The sequence below is a fragment of the Microtus oregoni genome, unplaced genomic scaffold (genome assembly GCF_018167655.1).
Source record: "Microtus oregoni isolate MIOR12 unplaced genomic scaffold, Mior012 000058F_ref0000040, whole genome shotgun sequence".
NCBI classification, from domain to species: Eukaryota; Metazoa; Chordata; class Mammalia; order Rodentia; family Cricetidae; genus Microtus; species Microtus oregoni.
This window is the reverse complement of record NW_024543834.1, coordinates 4,365,974-4,380,995: the sequence shown is the minus strand read 5'-3', so window position 1 is coordinate 4,380,995 and position 15,022 is coordinate 4,365,974.

The following is a 15,022-nucleotide window of genomic DNA, read 5'->3' as shown; positions in this document are numbered from 1 at the left end:
AACTGTGCTAAGCAACATATCACAGCAGCAAAGGTCTTGGAAGAGGATCTCAAAATGAATTTATTGAATGTTTGTAGCATGGTAAGCTTTGAAAAATCACTGGGCTTAAGGCAATAGGGACTAGAAAGCTGTTCAAAATATAATCCTCATGATCTAAGGGCTAATATTCTACTAGTAGGCAATAAACATACAGTACAGGATTAATAGTAGTAACAATGACAGACAGTTTCGGGTGTCTGCAGTGTGTCACCCACTTACATATATCTAATATGTTTTATTTAATTTGATTATTATGTTTCTTTGAGATAGGCATTGCAATTCCATTCTTAGGCTTATAGGATCTAGTTTAAGTCTAAAAATTTAATTTCAGATTTTAGAGATGTTTGGAGACTTTTTCCAAGTCTCTAGCTATGTTCATGACTATGGCCATCTGGCTTCCAAGTACCTGCTGTTTCTATTGTACCACACAGTTTGGCATGAAGTCAAACATGTTACAGTGTACATGCATGATGGATGGCAGAGAACAAAAAGTTTAGTTCCCAAGAAAAGACTTTAGCATTTGTGTTGGGTTGATGCAAGGGTCGCATTAACTGGGAGAAGATGGGACTAGAGTTGGAAGTTAAAGTACCCAGGTAAAGGAAACAGCCTGTGCTGCAATGTGGGTGTGCAGGAGAAAAATGACTGATCGCCTATGAAATAAGTCCACAAAGGTAAGTAGGAGGTGGACCCATGAGAGGATAAATACAGACCTTAGAAATTCTGAGTGATGATGCAGAGCAGGGGTTTTCAACTTTCCTAGTGCTGCAACCTAAATACAGTTCCTCTTGGGGTGACCCCCAGCTATAACATTATTTTGATTGCTACTTCACAACTGTAGCTTTGTGTTTTGAATCATGATGTAAACATCTATGTTTTTTGATGGTCTTAGGTGACCCCTTTAAGATCAGGTTGATAACCACTGACATTATTCCCATTAGAAAGGGAACTGATTGAGTTCTGGGAGTGATGAAGTGCAAGGGATCATGCAGTGGTTCTGTGATGTTTTTATGTCTGGAAAGCTGAGAAAAAATACAGACAGATACTAATACACCCCCCCCACCCACCCATGCACACACTTCATATGAACAGATATACATGAAAATAAGCATCTGGGGAAGAAAAGACAATAAGTTTTGTTCAGAGCATAAATACTGATTAGTTGATTTTTCGTTGATTATACATGGGAATTGGCCAACATTAAGGACTCATTAAGGCCAATGCCCAAGTTGCTTGCAGTGTGTAATTCAGTGTGTGCCTTGGTGCTCTGGTCTTCTCTACTCCTCCTTTGCTTTGACCAGAACAAGAAGGAAATTTTAAGGCAGTATTGTCAGCTCAAGTTTGATAGATGACTTAGCCCTTCTCCTCCCCCCAGTGTTTTAATAAAGGTACGAGGCTGTCCAGAGATTAGAATCATGCTAAGCAGGCCTGCGGCTGCCCTTAACTCTATAGAAGTAATTGAGATTTATGAACTCTTTATTAGGTCCTTAAAGCAAAATGAGGAACCTGAAATTCCCATCTGTCAAGATTAAGGAAGGAAGGTTTTATGTTTGCTCTTCAAATCCATAATGATTCCTCTTCACCTTTCCCCTCATATCACTGGAGAGTGATATCCCCACGATGAGTTAAAGATGGGTTAGGCACAGAGAACTGGAAGCTTGACTCTTGTTTTCAGTTCCGCATTTAAAGGTTGAACATTCAGCGCATCCCTAAGACTGCCCGATGCTTCAAGGATGAACAAATGGTGTCGGTGGCTCAGATTTGTGTTAAATGAAATCATTATGATTTGTACCTACTATGCATCGGGACAGTCATAGTTTCTCACAAAGTTTGGAAAATTCTCCCTCAAGGTTATGCTAACAAAGAAAGAAAGATGAACCAACTGGCCAGACTTAAACAGTGAAAGTTGGGACTCCATCCCAGATCCAATGCCAGAGTTTTAGAAATCTGGACTGTTCTTTTGTTCAGTGTATACATTCACAGATGGCTACTGAGAACCTTTGGGCTCTGGCTTCCAGTCAAACCAAGTATTTCTGGCTGACTACCCAGAGGCCAGTGCCAGGATTTTGCCTAGGGGATAAAGTGCCCAGTCAGCACGACAAAGGGTATGTGGGTGTGCGTGTGGCTGCATATGTAGAAGGTTTTTCTGTACTCTCACCCTGCAGTGGGCTGTGGTCCTGCTTGTACAGTTTTCCCCAGAGTCTATTTTGTGAGCTATAATTGAAATCGAAACACCAGTGATTTTTAATCATACTCTCAATTTATATCTCATGTAACCATATGCCAGTGTTCTCCGAGTGTTACAGGGATATGAATTATGTTGAAATTGGATTAGGCAAATACACATTTTCCTTAAAAAATAGATACCCAGAGCAGTAATTTAATTCTGCCAACTCTAAAGATTCTCTCCGAAATACTCTGTGTATCTTATCAGCAACTCATTGTGAAATTTCTTCTGGGCTACTTTCTTTGCCTTTTCATTTTCTTCTAGAATGCAATGTATTTAACAAACATTAGTAGCCATATGAAGTCCATTTATATCAAAGCGATCCCTAAATGTAAGAAAATCAGGTCTTTCAAAGGAAGCCATTAGGGTTCTTCTTCCAGTTCTTCAGTCTGGAGGGAGGCAAAATAAAATGCAATTAAGGGCTCTTTCTCTTCTCAGTAGATACATTAAGCTGTTTCATGACCTGAGTATTTAAAGTTATTAGGTAAACCAGAGTTGCAGAATCCAGTAGTTTGTAAAACAGGCATTATCTTAGTGTCTAGAATAGCCTGTACTTTGCTGAGGATACAATTGTCTCAAACCATACATTCTCCTAGAATGATTTTCCAAAACTAACAAATGCAGATATTTAAACATATATCTGAAAAAAAAAACCTTTTTGGTAAATGTTAGATTACAGTTCTCTTGCAAAAGCAATCCCCCAGATTGCTTCTATATTACTTCTGAAGTGAGAGCTTGGTACAACTGTGGCTTCTGGCACCAGAAGGCCCTATTGCATCCTAGCCCATGGAATGGTTACCCACAGTGGGCATGACTTCTCCCCTCAATTAAGCTTATGAGAATTTTCTACAGGCATGCCTAGAAGCCTATCTCCTGCGATAGTCTGCAGCTCATTCACTTGATAATCAAGATGAGCCATCACGGAAACTACATATGGATTTAGGATTTGACCAAAATCCTTTTATTTTGCTCCTTAAATAAAAACGTTTTCATCCCTTCAACTCTACTTCCAAATGGCTCCACAGGAATTTGGTCTTCCCTGATATTTTCTAATAACTCAGAAATCTGTCACAGTCTCACAAGAGACCTGTGCCATGGAAAATGTCCACATAATCAAAGCCTGACTTTTGCCAACCTTTAGATGCTAGGACCTCACTGTTGACCTCAAATGCCTGAGTGTTCTCTAATCCCCACAGCCTAAGGGTTGAATCTATGTATAATACACGAATCTTCTTTATGGAGGCTGATCTTCCTGGGGTGGGCCTTTTTCTGATGTGAGATTTCCCTCTGTATGTTGTGAATACTAGTGGTTAATAAAGAAACTGTCTTGGGCCTGCACATGGAACAGAGCTAGATGAGGAAAACGAAACTGAATGTTGGGAGGAGGAAGGCAGAGTTTAGAGAGAAGCCTTGTAGCCCCGCTAGAGACGGACACCAGAACTTGATTCAGTAAGCCATGGCCTCATGGTGATACATAGATAACTAGAAATTGGTTAAATTAATATGTGTAAGAGTTAGCCAATAAGAAGCTAGAGCTAATGGGCCAAGCAGTGGTTTAAATAATATGGTTTCTGTATGATTATTTTGGGGTTCCAAGCAGCCCAGGACCAACAAGCAGCCCTTCCTCCTACACCTGACAGCATAAGAACTGAATCTATGTATAATATGTGCATCTTCTTTATGGAGGTGGGTCTTGGTGAACCTCTTTCATCTTTTTGTAGGCTGGCAAGATAGAAAATTTGCTTACTTATTCTCAAAGTTCCACCCCCAACTTCTTTGCAACCCCTGATGAGCTCATCTTCTACACTTGAAAAGCTTCAAGCATGCAGGATCATATTTGTCCCTAATAGTCATTCAGTCCTCTTATTTCAAAATCCATCTCCTTCCCACATTTTCCTTTCTCTCCTTTCTCCCTCATACCTGAGAGCTGTGTGAAGGTTCTTATCTGTACATTTTCACATAAAAATCATTACAGTTTGGTGAGCCAGGAAGTGATCACACTGGATAAAAGCCATCTGAGTTTGTTGTTTTGTCCCGAATCTATTCTGGGTAGAGAAGGTCAGTCTAGCACAGAGAATGTGATAGTTTGGGTTTCTCAGTCAAGCTGTAGTTGTACTGAGCACAGGTAGCCCAAGACAGGCAGCTCATTTCGGAGAGCAGACATGGAGGAGCTAAAGATCGAGAAAAGAATTTACCTGCATCATGCAAGAAACACCGAGCATGGGCCACAGTCCTGGCTCTGTACTTCCTTTTCATTCTTCTTCTCTTCCTTTTTCCCCTTCTTTCCTTTCTTCCTCCTTCCTTCCCCTCTCTCCTCTTTGTTCTCTCCACCCCTTTTCCTTCTTCCTTCTTTCCTTATCCCATATCTTTTCCTCCACCTCCTTTTAGTACTGAAAGTATAGATTTATTGAAATGAGAGCAGAAGCATAGTAGTCATTCCACAGGATGAGAACAGGCTCCAGAAAACACGTGGCTGAGATCTAGCTTTCATTTCTGGTAGTACATAGCACCCACCTCTTACCTATTTTGCTTCCATCTGATTCTACCATCTTTTGTCTAAATGTGGGCAGGAAATATGTAGTAATACAGTTTTGTACACTTTAGATCCTGAACTGCAATGTGGTAGAGAAATTATATACTGTAAATAGGACCAGACAACTACTCAAAATTATAAACAATGTTAATTAAAGAATAAGACTTTTGTACCTATATAGAAAATCCTTTCAAGTTACTACCATAAATATAACTACCAAGTGTATGATATTTTCAATGAAAAAGAGGTAGAAAAGTATTGCTTCTACATGTAAAGTATAACCCCACATATTCACCCATACACCACATGCGTTGAAAGCAATGAAAACAATTTGGTGTGTGTGTGTGTGTGTGTGTGTGTGTGTTATAAAGTAGGAGGATATTCTCTGAGGAGGAAATACATGATATGATAGTTACCCAGAGAGTTGAATGACATCAGACTGGACTCAGGTCATGATGAAGAGGTGCAACACACACAAGACTTACAAATCTGACCCATTGTCAAGGTCTTCCCTCTTCTCGAAATGCAGACTGATTGCAAAGAGAAATTAACTATTTAGACGATAAACTCTTTTCTTCATTAATATGGATGAAGATAAAATGATATATTACTAACCCATGCCCATCGCATCTTTAGTGAGATATTCACAGACTACAATGGAGGAAGAAGAACTTACAGGGATGAGGGACAAGAGAGAGTAATTTTGGGGGACAATGCAATAAGGGAAAAGGGAGATGGGAAAGGGAAATAGAGAATTGTCTAAGAACTAGGCTTCATGATGCACATATGTTTAAAAATTTAATAATAGGATTCAGCTTGTTTTTAATGATAACTGAAATTTTAATAATGATATGTACCAAGAAATATTTAAAAATCACGCTAATAAGAAAATATTATATTCATAATTCCCTTTTCCACATAGTTATGAAGTTATATTTGAGGAAGTTTTGACACCCAGCAAATTTCTATCCTGACATTATCTGACTGCAGAGTCAATGGAAGCCATATTACAGAACGGCAAACAGAGACAGCAAAAGAAAAAAAAAATCAGCTCTTCAAATATTTACTAATACCTCCCAGGAAGTAGGGCCTAAGGAAAGTTTTGAAGAGACCAAGAAAAGCAACCTGGACTTTGGTGTTATCTGTACTGTGGCTTGCCGTGTCTTCATGTCTGTGTATGTTGTTTCTCTTCAGGAAGAGTTTTGTCACACCACAAAAGCATGTCACCCTACTTGATGTTTTTGAAATATAGGTTATGGGCATCAAACTCAAGTTTTCATGCTTGCAAGGCAGGCATGTTAGCAACTGAGCCATTTTGCCAGCCCTTATCTATTTTCTTTAATATTTAACAATGTTTTCTAGAATTAAATGCTTATACTTCTTTGAGTTCACCCGAGATCTTATTTTAGTCCTGCCTTTTTGGAATTTTGATACCTCATCATACTCATGCCCCTTGTACTTCGTTTAGGAATATCAAAGATAAATATAGCACTCAGTGGGCTCGCCTTAGTTTTATAATTAAATAGGACTACCATCCACAAAAGATTACTATGTGAATGAGGAATCACTGAATTATCCCTAGGTGACTTCCCACAGTGATGTATGTCTCATGCTACTGTTGACTTTCATTAAATAGATTAAAATAATAATTTTATATTTTCTTCGAGATGTATTTTTTTGCTTTGCTTCAGTTAATTTTTTTACCAGCCTTTTGCTAATTATGACTGAGAAATATTCAGCAACATTGTTCTCAAATTCCAGATCTTGACCTTGACTGATATTACATAAAATTTAGTTTTAAAAGAAGTATGCTATTCAGTAAGGAAGAGGGTGAATCAATTTTCTTTTTAAATATGTTGATTATTTATTGTAAAATTAATGGATACATTGGGCAAAAAGCAAGCTCCTTAAGATAGCTAGTGGTAGAGCGTTCCTGTTATGACTATGGTTTAAAAAGGCTTTCAAGAAATCTTAGGAGATTAGGAAAGTGAGTCACACTCCCGGGTGCATAAAAGTGAAAGTTCTTTAAAATGCAAATGAATGTACAAAAAAATGAGGGTGTATTTTTAAATCTATGGCACAAGCTGAAAGCTCAGGAAATCTATTTCCATTTTGTCATGTAAATTTTGTGAATGGGCTGAAAGGTCTTTATCCGGAAAGTGCAGCCTGTGGGTGCCCCTGCAATCACGTCAAAATCAGAGAAGGGGGCCCTACCCTCAGACAAAGAGAAGGGCCTGGATCAGAGGGCTAGGGGAGCTGCATGGGTCTTTAAAAACCCAGTTGTCTGATCACTCTGAAGAACATTAGCAGGAAAGGCAGCCTGCGTGCTTTGCGTTTTGAATTTTCAAATTAGAATATGTTCATTTATGCGCAGATATTTTAAAAGTCAGCGTTTAAGTTCCCGACATACTTTTAATTTCCCACTCTTTCTCAGAAGAAGTTGCGTTTCACTTGGACTTCCCACAGGGCAGGGAACTCTGACTGCTCTTCGGACTGGAGAGGGAGGGGGAGAGGAGTAGGGGAAGGGGGAGAGGGGCGGGAGGAGGGGGAGGGAAATCGGAGGCTGGGAGGAGGCGGAAATTTTTTTTTCAATAAAAAAAAAAAAAAAAATAACCAAAACCAAAACCGAAAGAAGCCCTTGCCATTCTAGGAGACTCTTCTTCTGGCAAGCTTTTTGAAATTCATGTTCTTGAGTGATGGGGCGCTTTGCACAAGAACCAGAGTCTGGCTTTCGTTTAGTTGGTCTGTCTGAGAAGAAACCCCTTGGTATGTTACACACCAGTGTGGGAAACAGTCCAGGCTGGTTTTAATTGATACTCTTTGCTGTTGTCTTGTCCGTAGATCCTGAGCCACTGCTTACATTTCCCAAAGATTCCCTTGCTTTGTTTTTATTGCCTTTCATTTGAAGAAAGAATGGTAGATGATGAGCAATTTTCAGAATCAGTACTCTGCCTTCCTTCCAAGATAAAATCCTCTGAGAATCAAAACTTAATGAGATGGCTCTGTGCCTAACAGAATTGTCACCTGATTTTTAATCTAAGATTTTTGACAATTTCAGGGAAACGTTAAACCTTCTCTTCTGAACAACAGACATTTGCAACCATACTCAGAATTTTAAGGACTTTAGCTTCCTCTGAAACCCATTCAGGGACTCCCTTGGGGTTCTCAAGGGACCCAGGTGAAGTTTAGTACCTAAATTCGATGACATGCTCACCCAGTGTTCCCTAGTTCTTTAGAAAAACTCTATGACTTCCTTTTATCCTAAGTTTAGTCCATTGTAACATTCTAAATTCTTCTTTTTATTGAGCCAAAATGTATGTACCATCAATTTTATTTAATTGTTTATTTAATTGTATAAATAATTGCTTGATTATTTATTAAACAATTGTAAATAATTGTTTAATAATTTATTTATTTAATGTGCCACAGTCCTTTTATTTCTACTTCCTGAATTCATACAGAACAATCAGTTCCTCTTCCTTAGGCTGCTTTTCCTTGGGTCATGTTTTAAATTCCCTCTGAATTTCGCCAGTCTTCATTTTACCTGATTTCCAACTTTTCTTAGCGACTTTAATATTCAGTATAGAAAGGACTGTGAATTCCATGTGCTTTTGATGAGCTGGTAGGAGGTAAACCTCACGGATGATAGTTTCAATTCAAAGAAAGGGTTTGCATAAGTCAGGCAACCTTAGACAAGCAGCGATCTGATGTCTTCAGAAAATGCTTCAAGATTTCCTGCTAGGGCGCCAATAAGAAGTGAGGGTTGGCACAGGCAAAATTTGTAAACCGGTGTTCTGGGAGATGAAGACAAATTTGTAACAACAGGCAAGCGAAAGGTGAAAACTCCCATGTATTTGTAGGTATTCTCATGGAGACCCAGTGCATAGCCACTGCCGCTTGTCAGCTGTTCCATAAAAGACTCAAAACGACATCTTTTGGAGGCAAAGCAGAAGAATAAATTTCAGTTCAAGAAGGATGTTTTCCAATGAAGCATCTTGACATCAGATTCCGAGCCCAGCTCCGTTCCTTTAGTGTCTTTGTAAAGTAAAGCAAGTTGCTTCTCATTTCACATCCTTGCCTGTCCTATCATGAGCAAACAAACACAAATGGGGAAGACAGGCAGTTCCTAAGGTAGTCATGAAGCGCATTGAATAATATGTTAATCGTTGGCAATATGTAGAGACATGGCAATGGTTACAATTCCTTCCTGATCCAAACTATTATTTCATCTTTGTTTTTACTGATCTGTATCCATGTCACAGGTAGGGCAGGTATAATTATCAATATTTCATGATAGGTGATAGATTGCCCGAGCCACAGAAACCAGAAGTACTGACTGAGGCTGTCTGTCATTGCCTAACGGCTATCAGTCAACTAGGTCCCACATGCTAGGGCCAGCAGTTTCTAAAGATAAAATTACTCTGTCAGAACAGACAAGCTGAGGAGGAGGAGGAGGAAGCTTTGCAAACTATTCATACATCCCCCTCACCCACTCTATCAACTTCCCATACCCAAGTCCCCTGCAACCCCTATAAGCACCCAGCCCAGTTGCCTTCCCTTAGCAGACATTTCATTCTTATGGGAGAGAGGCTGCTTTTGCTGTGTGTGCTAATAAATGCAGACTCCTCTGTTGAGGTCAGACTCTGTTCTCTTTCCTGACTTCAGTTCCTTTACTCTGCACTCCTAAGTCCAACAGTAACTGTGTACATTCGAAATTTTATTATTAGCCGGGTGCTAGGAAGCGAAGCAGCTCTCCCCTCAAAGGTCTTACAGTCTTGTCAGAGAAGTAGTCATCTCAGCAAATATGGGATACTGGTCATGTGGGAAATCAAAATATATTATTTAGAGGATTAAATTTTCGGACCCTACAATATGTGTCCCTTCTGTATGACAATGAATCAAACTTCATCATGGGAAAAAAAAAAAGTAAGAAAAGAGTATAGTTTCTCTTTTTCCCATTTTAAACTTAACAAAGATATTAACACACATCATACCCTCCCACCCTCCCCATTGTAGGCAGGGAGGACTAATCCTTAGAGAAAAGGATAAGCCAGTTTGATAAGGAGCAAAAAAAATCCAACAAGAGGGAAATTGCCACTCCATTTTCTGTCCCTCTTGTCATGCAGAGTAAACTCTAGAGTTCTCATGTGGTCAATGAGTAGTGGTGTGAAGAAGAGAAAAAGCAACAAGGGTATGAAAAACTTAAGTGGAAGACTTTTTTTTTTTTCTGAAGCAAGAGACTTATGTGGATAATGAGAAAAACACTTCATTGTGCCTTATTCCTTGACTCTGGATGTCAAGGTTGTTTCTGCTATAAGCTGTAGAACATGGGAAAACTAAGGCTTGTCTGTGGGCTCAATACACTTATGGTCAGGAGGCAATTATTAGCTTGTATGCTTCCTGAAGGCAATGCATAGAGCAAGCCCTGATGCTCCGCAAAAGAGTGTTGGAAGACGTTGCTGTCTGGTCAAAGGCCGCAGCCTCCTCATGGCCTAACTAGCTTATCTCAGTAAACTCAGCAAAATGGAGCTCTGAAGCTGCCTCCCTCCAGCAAAGCTTCCTGCTCTCTACCTGCCCTTATCTGGAGAATGTCCCTGGGTTTGCAGGACTGGCCTGTCTCTAAAACCAGATGCCTGATCCATATTTAGTTTAACCTTTGGCACAGATCCCTGCTGAGAAGACTTGTACCAGGGGCTCCGCTATAGGATCCTATTACCATGTATGAAGACTTATGATAGCAGTGTGCCACTTAATGCAAATTAGGGCTTGTCCCCAGGCTTCTCAACCCTATACATTCCTTATAACCTGGAATAAAATTGAGCAAATTCACTGAAATCTGTCTCCCGGATGGCTGTCTCCATGCACACAGGCCACCAAAGCTTTCTGTTGCCCCAGCTGCTTTCTTTCCCTTCTTCCCCTGGTGGCCAACAGACCCAGAGGGAATGAGGACTTCCACGGATGTTTTGATTTTATAGGAATTTAAAAGACAAATTTAGAGATTGTGTGGTTAAGAGAAACCCATTCACGTCAATGCTTCTATAGTGATTCTTAAAGTTGTCTGCTAGGTTGAAAGTAGAGTGAGTGCTGGGTGAAAGGCTGGGGGACAATTTGGGAATCTAGTGCAGAATTTTTGGTAAAACATAAGGGGTTGCAGAACTGAGCTATATTTTACAGGGATCCTCCATGAGTTTTTGATGAGTTGGGTATAGAGAGGGAGAGAAGATCGAGCCAGACTGAGCAATGGGAGAATGGAGAGATCATCAGCCTTAACTGGAAAGCCATGGTAGACAGCAGGTTCATAGAGGAAACTGGATGACTTCATTTTACCAAACACAATGATTTTAGGATGGTAAGTAGATAAGAAAATGCAGGCAGCTGTTTGATATATGTATCCTGAACTCAAAGGAGAAATCTAGTGGGAGATATACAATTGAGAATAACCAGGATATATATATATATATATATATATATATATATATATATATATATAATTCTACTTTAAGTCCTAAGTCTGAATGAGGTCATCTAAGGGGTACAGTATGGATTGGAAACAGAAGAGCAATAACAGTATTCCTGGAACATGCCAGTATTTAGAGACTAGGCTGATAAGAGTAAGAAGTTATGGGACTAGCAATTAGAAGACTATGCAAATACCGTATCAATTACTTTCATATAAAGCAGTGGTTCTCAACCTGTGGGCCTTGACTCCCTTGGGGGTTGAATGATGCTTTCATCAGAGGTTGCCTAAGCTATCAGAACACACATATATTTACATTACAATTCAGAACATAGAATTCAGCTATGAAGTAGCTGTAATTGTACTATGAAGTAGTACAAGAGTAATTTTCTGTTTGTTTATTCTGGTGGAGAAGGCATGGCGGTAGTGGGTAGACGGCATGGGTAGTGGGTAGAAAGGGGACAGGAAGCAGGGCCAGGCCATAAAAGTTCAGGCCTCACACCCTAGAGATCCATTCCTTGAGAGAGACTTGTTTGCTAAGGTTCCATGGGCTCCCTAAACAGTGCTACTGTCTGGAGACAAATTGTTTATGTGGATGAGCTTAGAGTGGTCATTTTTCATCATATATTTATATCCAGAAACTCAATGAAGTGCTTGAATGGGGGGAGTGATTAGCTGTCTTCAGAAAGTCGGATGTGATCAGTTGTGTCAAACACTAAGACAGAGAACTGGACCCAGAGTTCAGCAATACGAAGATATCGACAGCAGCTGTCTCCATGCTGTGTTAGATAGGAAAGCCTAATGACAATGGCTTTCAAAGGAGAGGGCAGAAAAACAAAGGAAGCTGATGAAGATAGTGACAAAAGACAGATGTGTGAAGAGGAACAGAAAACTCAGAGACAGAGAATGTGGAAACATAGATTAGTATTATGTCTAAAATCCCTGACTGCATTCTAGTGTATTGACAAAGACAACCAACTTCATATGAGAAATGGGGTCTATACAAGACCAATGAGAATATGGAAGAGAATGGGGTAGACCCCTTAAAGTAGAAAAATCAAGGGGATTCCTGTGCTACAGGATGAGAAAGATCTAAGCTAGAACAGATAGCTTGCTTGTTGCTAAGTAAAGGGAGGGGACATTTTTATAGGTCTATAGCATGCACTGGTATTTTAGTCCTAGGATGGTGTTAGTGCTTAAAGCTGTGGTCTGTCCAGGTCTATTCAATCTCCATGAAATACTACGTGTTAAATTCCTATGACATCTATAACTAAGTACTGAGTGAGGTTGGGTTGATTTATACATGTGCATAATGCAGTAATTCTTGCGGTTATTTTAGTCTTTTTGAAGAAGCATACAGTGCATGTCAATGGCCAAGGTGTTTTGAAGATTGTGGAGAAGCATAAAGGGTGAAGTCATGATCCTGGAGCATGAGAATATGAATGTGATTGTATCTGCATCTGGGGGCACCATCATTGATGCCATATTTGAAGCTTGTGACCATGAATTTAAATTGCGATGGAAAGATTTGAATGTGTTCATATTTACACCTGACCTCAGTTTAGTCTTATGTGGCTACTTAAATGTGCGTATAAAATAGATTGAGAGTTAGATTAGACAAGTTGAGTGTTTGTGCAGCAAAGTATTACAATGGTGGGGCAAAGGTCAATTGGCAAGTAAGGAAATAGGTATGAGGATAGGAGAGAGGAAAGGTGTTGGGTTGGAGCTTTTGGCTGGGTCATAGAGCTTTTGGAGTAACACCATTAAAGAAAATGTGGGGTAAAGATATGTGGGCAGAGACTGAACGGATTACAATAGGAATTTGGGGAGAAGTATGCCACTGACCATTAGAAAGGTCTAAGCGTGTACCAATGAAAGAGAGTGATAAATGAATAAAAATGAAGATTTGTTTAAAACATTGAGAGAAGAGTTATTCATTGGCTTGATTACATACTTGGGTTGCAAATGATCATGAGGGAAGATAGGAACAGAAACAAAGATGTAAATGCCAACCAAGAAGTCTTGAGTGCATTTGAAAGATGCTGTGAGTCCATGGATGACCTCACAGGGAGGTGTAATAGCTGATGGATGTGTCACAAAAGGCACAAGTGTTTCTTTTTCTTTACTTTTTTCAGGGAAAATGAAAATAATAATACCAAAAAGTGTTCATGGACTGTCTAAGCCCTGCTGAATCCCAACTCCAAACCCTGTAATAAGAGAATGTAGGGGACATTGCCTGGGTAGCTGGTTGGTGGTATGAATCTGCTGTTCCTTGCTCCATGTGTTTAGTGAATTGCAGAAAATAAATTAAAGAGTTGAAACTGCACTAACCCGGGTTCACATCTCATCTCTTGTAGTCACTGAGTATAGGTGGTTAGGTTGTTATGTATCACAGAGCTCCGGGCAGCTACTCTGCGCATGGTGTGCCCTTTATGTAGGTGAGATATTATAAAGAGAATATTCTCACCTGCTGGACTTTGTTCTCTCTGGACCCTCTCACCAGTCGATGTGCGTGTTTTTGTGCACTTGATCATTTATTCAAAATTTTGACTGGTCTGCTTTATGCTAGGTCTTGTGGAGATCAATAAAATCTAAGACTTCAAAGGCCCTGAAGTCACTGGCCTTGTTTTTGATGGTTTTTATCCCCTGGTATGTGTAGAGGCACTTACAAAACAGAAGTCACAACTATCACTATGTCTGATCTCTATGAACAGAGTTTTGAGAGTGACTTATCTGTGGTGACAAGTAAGCCAGTCTTGACCCCGGTTCTGAGTCCCCAGCCATAGCCCTCACCTCGGACCACATGACTAATCCTACATAGTCCAGAAGTGCAAATTTCTGCCTCATGTATTTTCCTTCCATGGTGGAAGAGTTTCATCAATTTAAGAAGCCAGTTTGGTCTAAGAAATTTTTTGGACACAAGAAGAACAGCGACTCAATTGCACGGCAGGCCAAGTTCTGTGTAGAAAGCTTTATCCTCTGGATTATTTTACAGAAACAGAGGGCGGATCTCTTTTTATAGCCTGGAACTATAGTAAAGGTCAGAGAAATCAAATTTAAAAAACATCCTGTCAAATGCAATCTAGTTACACTGTTCAAGGAGATCCTGTATGACTCAGGTGATGGAACAGAAATCTTACATTCTGTTACCACTACTGTGTGTTTGATGACTATGTGGGGGCACATGCGTGTGTGCAGATGTTAGAGGAAAAGTTGGCGGGGTCTGCTCTCTCTTCATTCCTTGACTACAGGGATCAAACTCAGTTTCCAAGGCTTGTACAGCAATGGTAGCCTAAGAGTCCAGCTCTTCAAGGCCACCTCCAGGGTTCAAAGAAGAAGATCACAATGAAGCGCAACTGAGCTTACCTTCGTATCTAAGGAGTCACAAACACAATCCGAGGGTCGTGCTTTTTATTGCTCTCTAGGTTGAATTCTACCTCCACAGCTTCTAGTTCTCCTTTGTTTCAATTCTCTCTTCCAATTCTCTCTTGCTCTCTTGCTCACCTGGCCTAAATACATTTTTTTTTTTTAAACAGGAGACTTAGGCCATAGGAAAAAAGGTACAAGAAAATTCCAAGTTATATCATTAGTCATATCACATTCCTTGGGTAAATAATAAAGACCTGAGCCATTTACCATGGCAACGAAAGATTTCAAGGTTCCAGGTGTAAGACTGTGACCAGACGCCAGGGACACAGTGCACAGGTAAGACAAGCTGCAGAGAGATCTGCACAGAGAGTCAAGTTTTTACCAGCCAGACTTGGCAAGC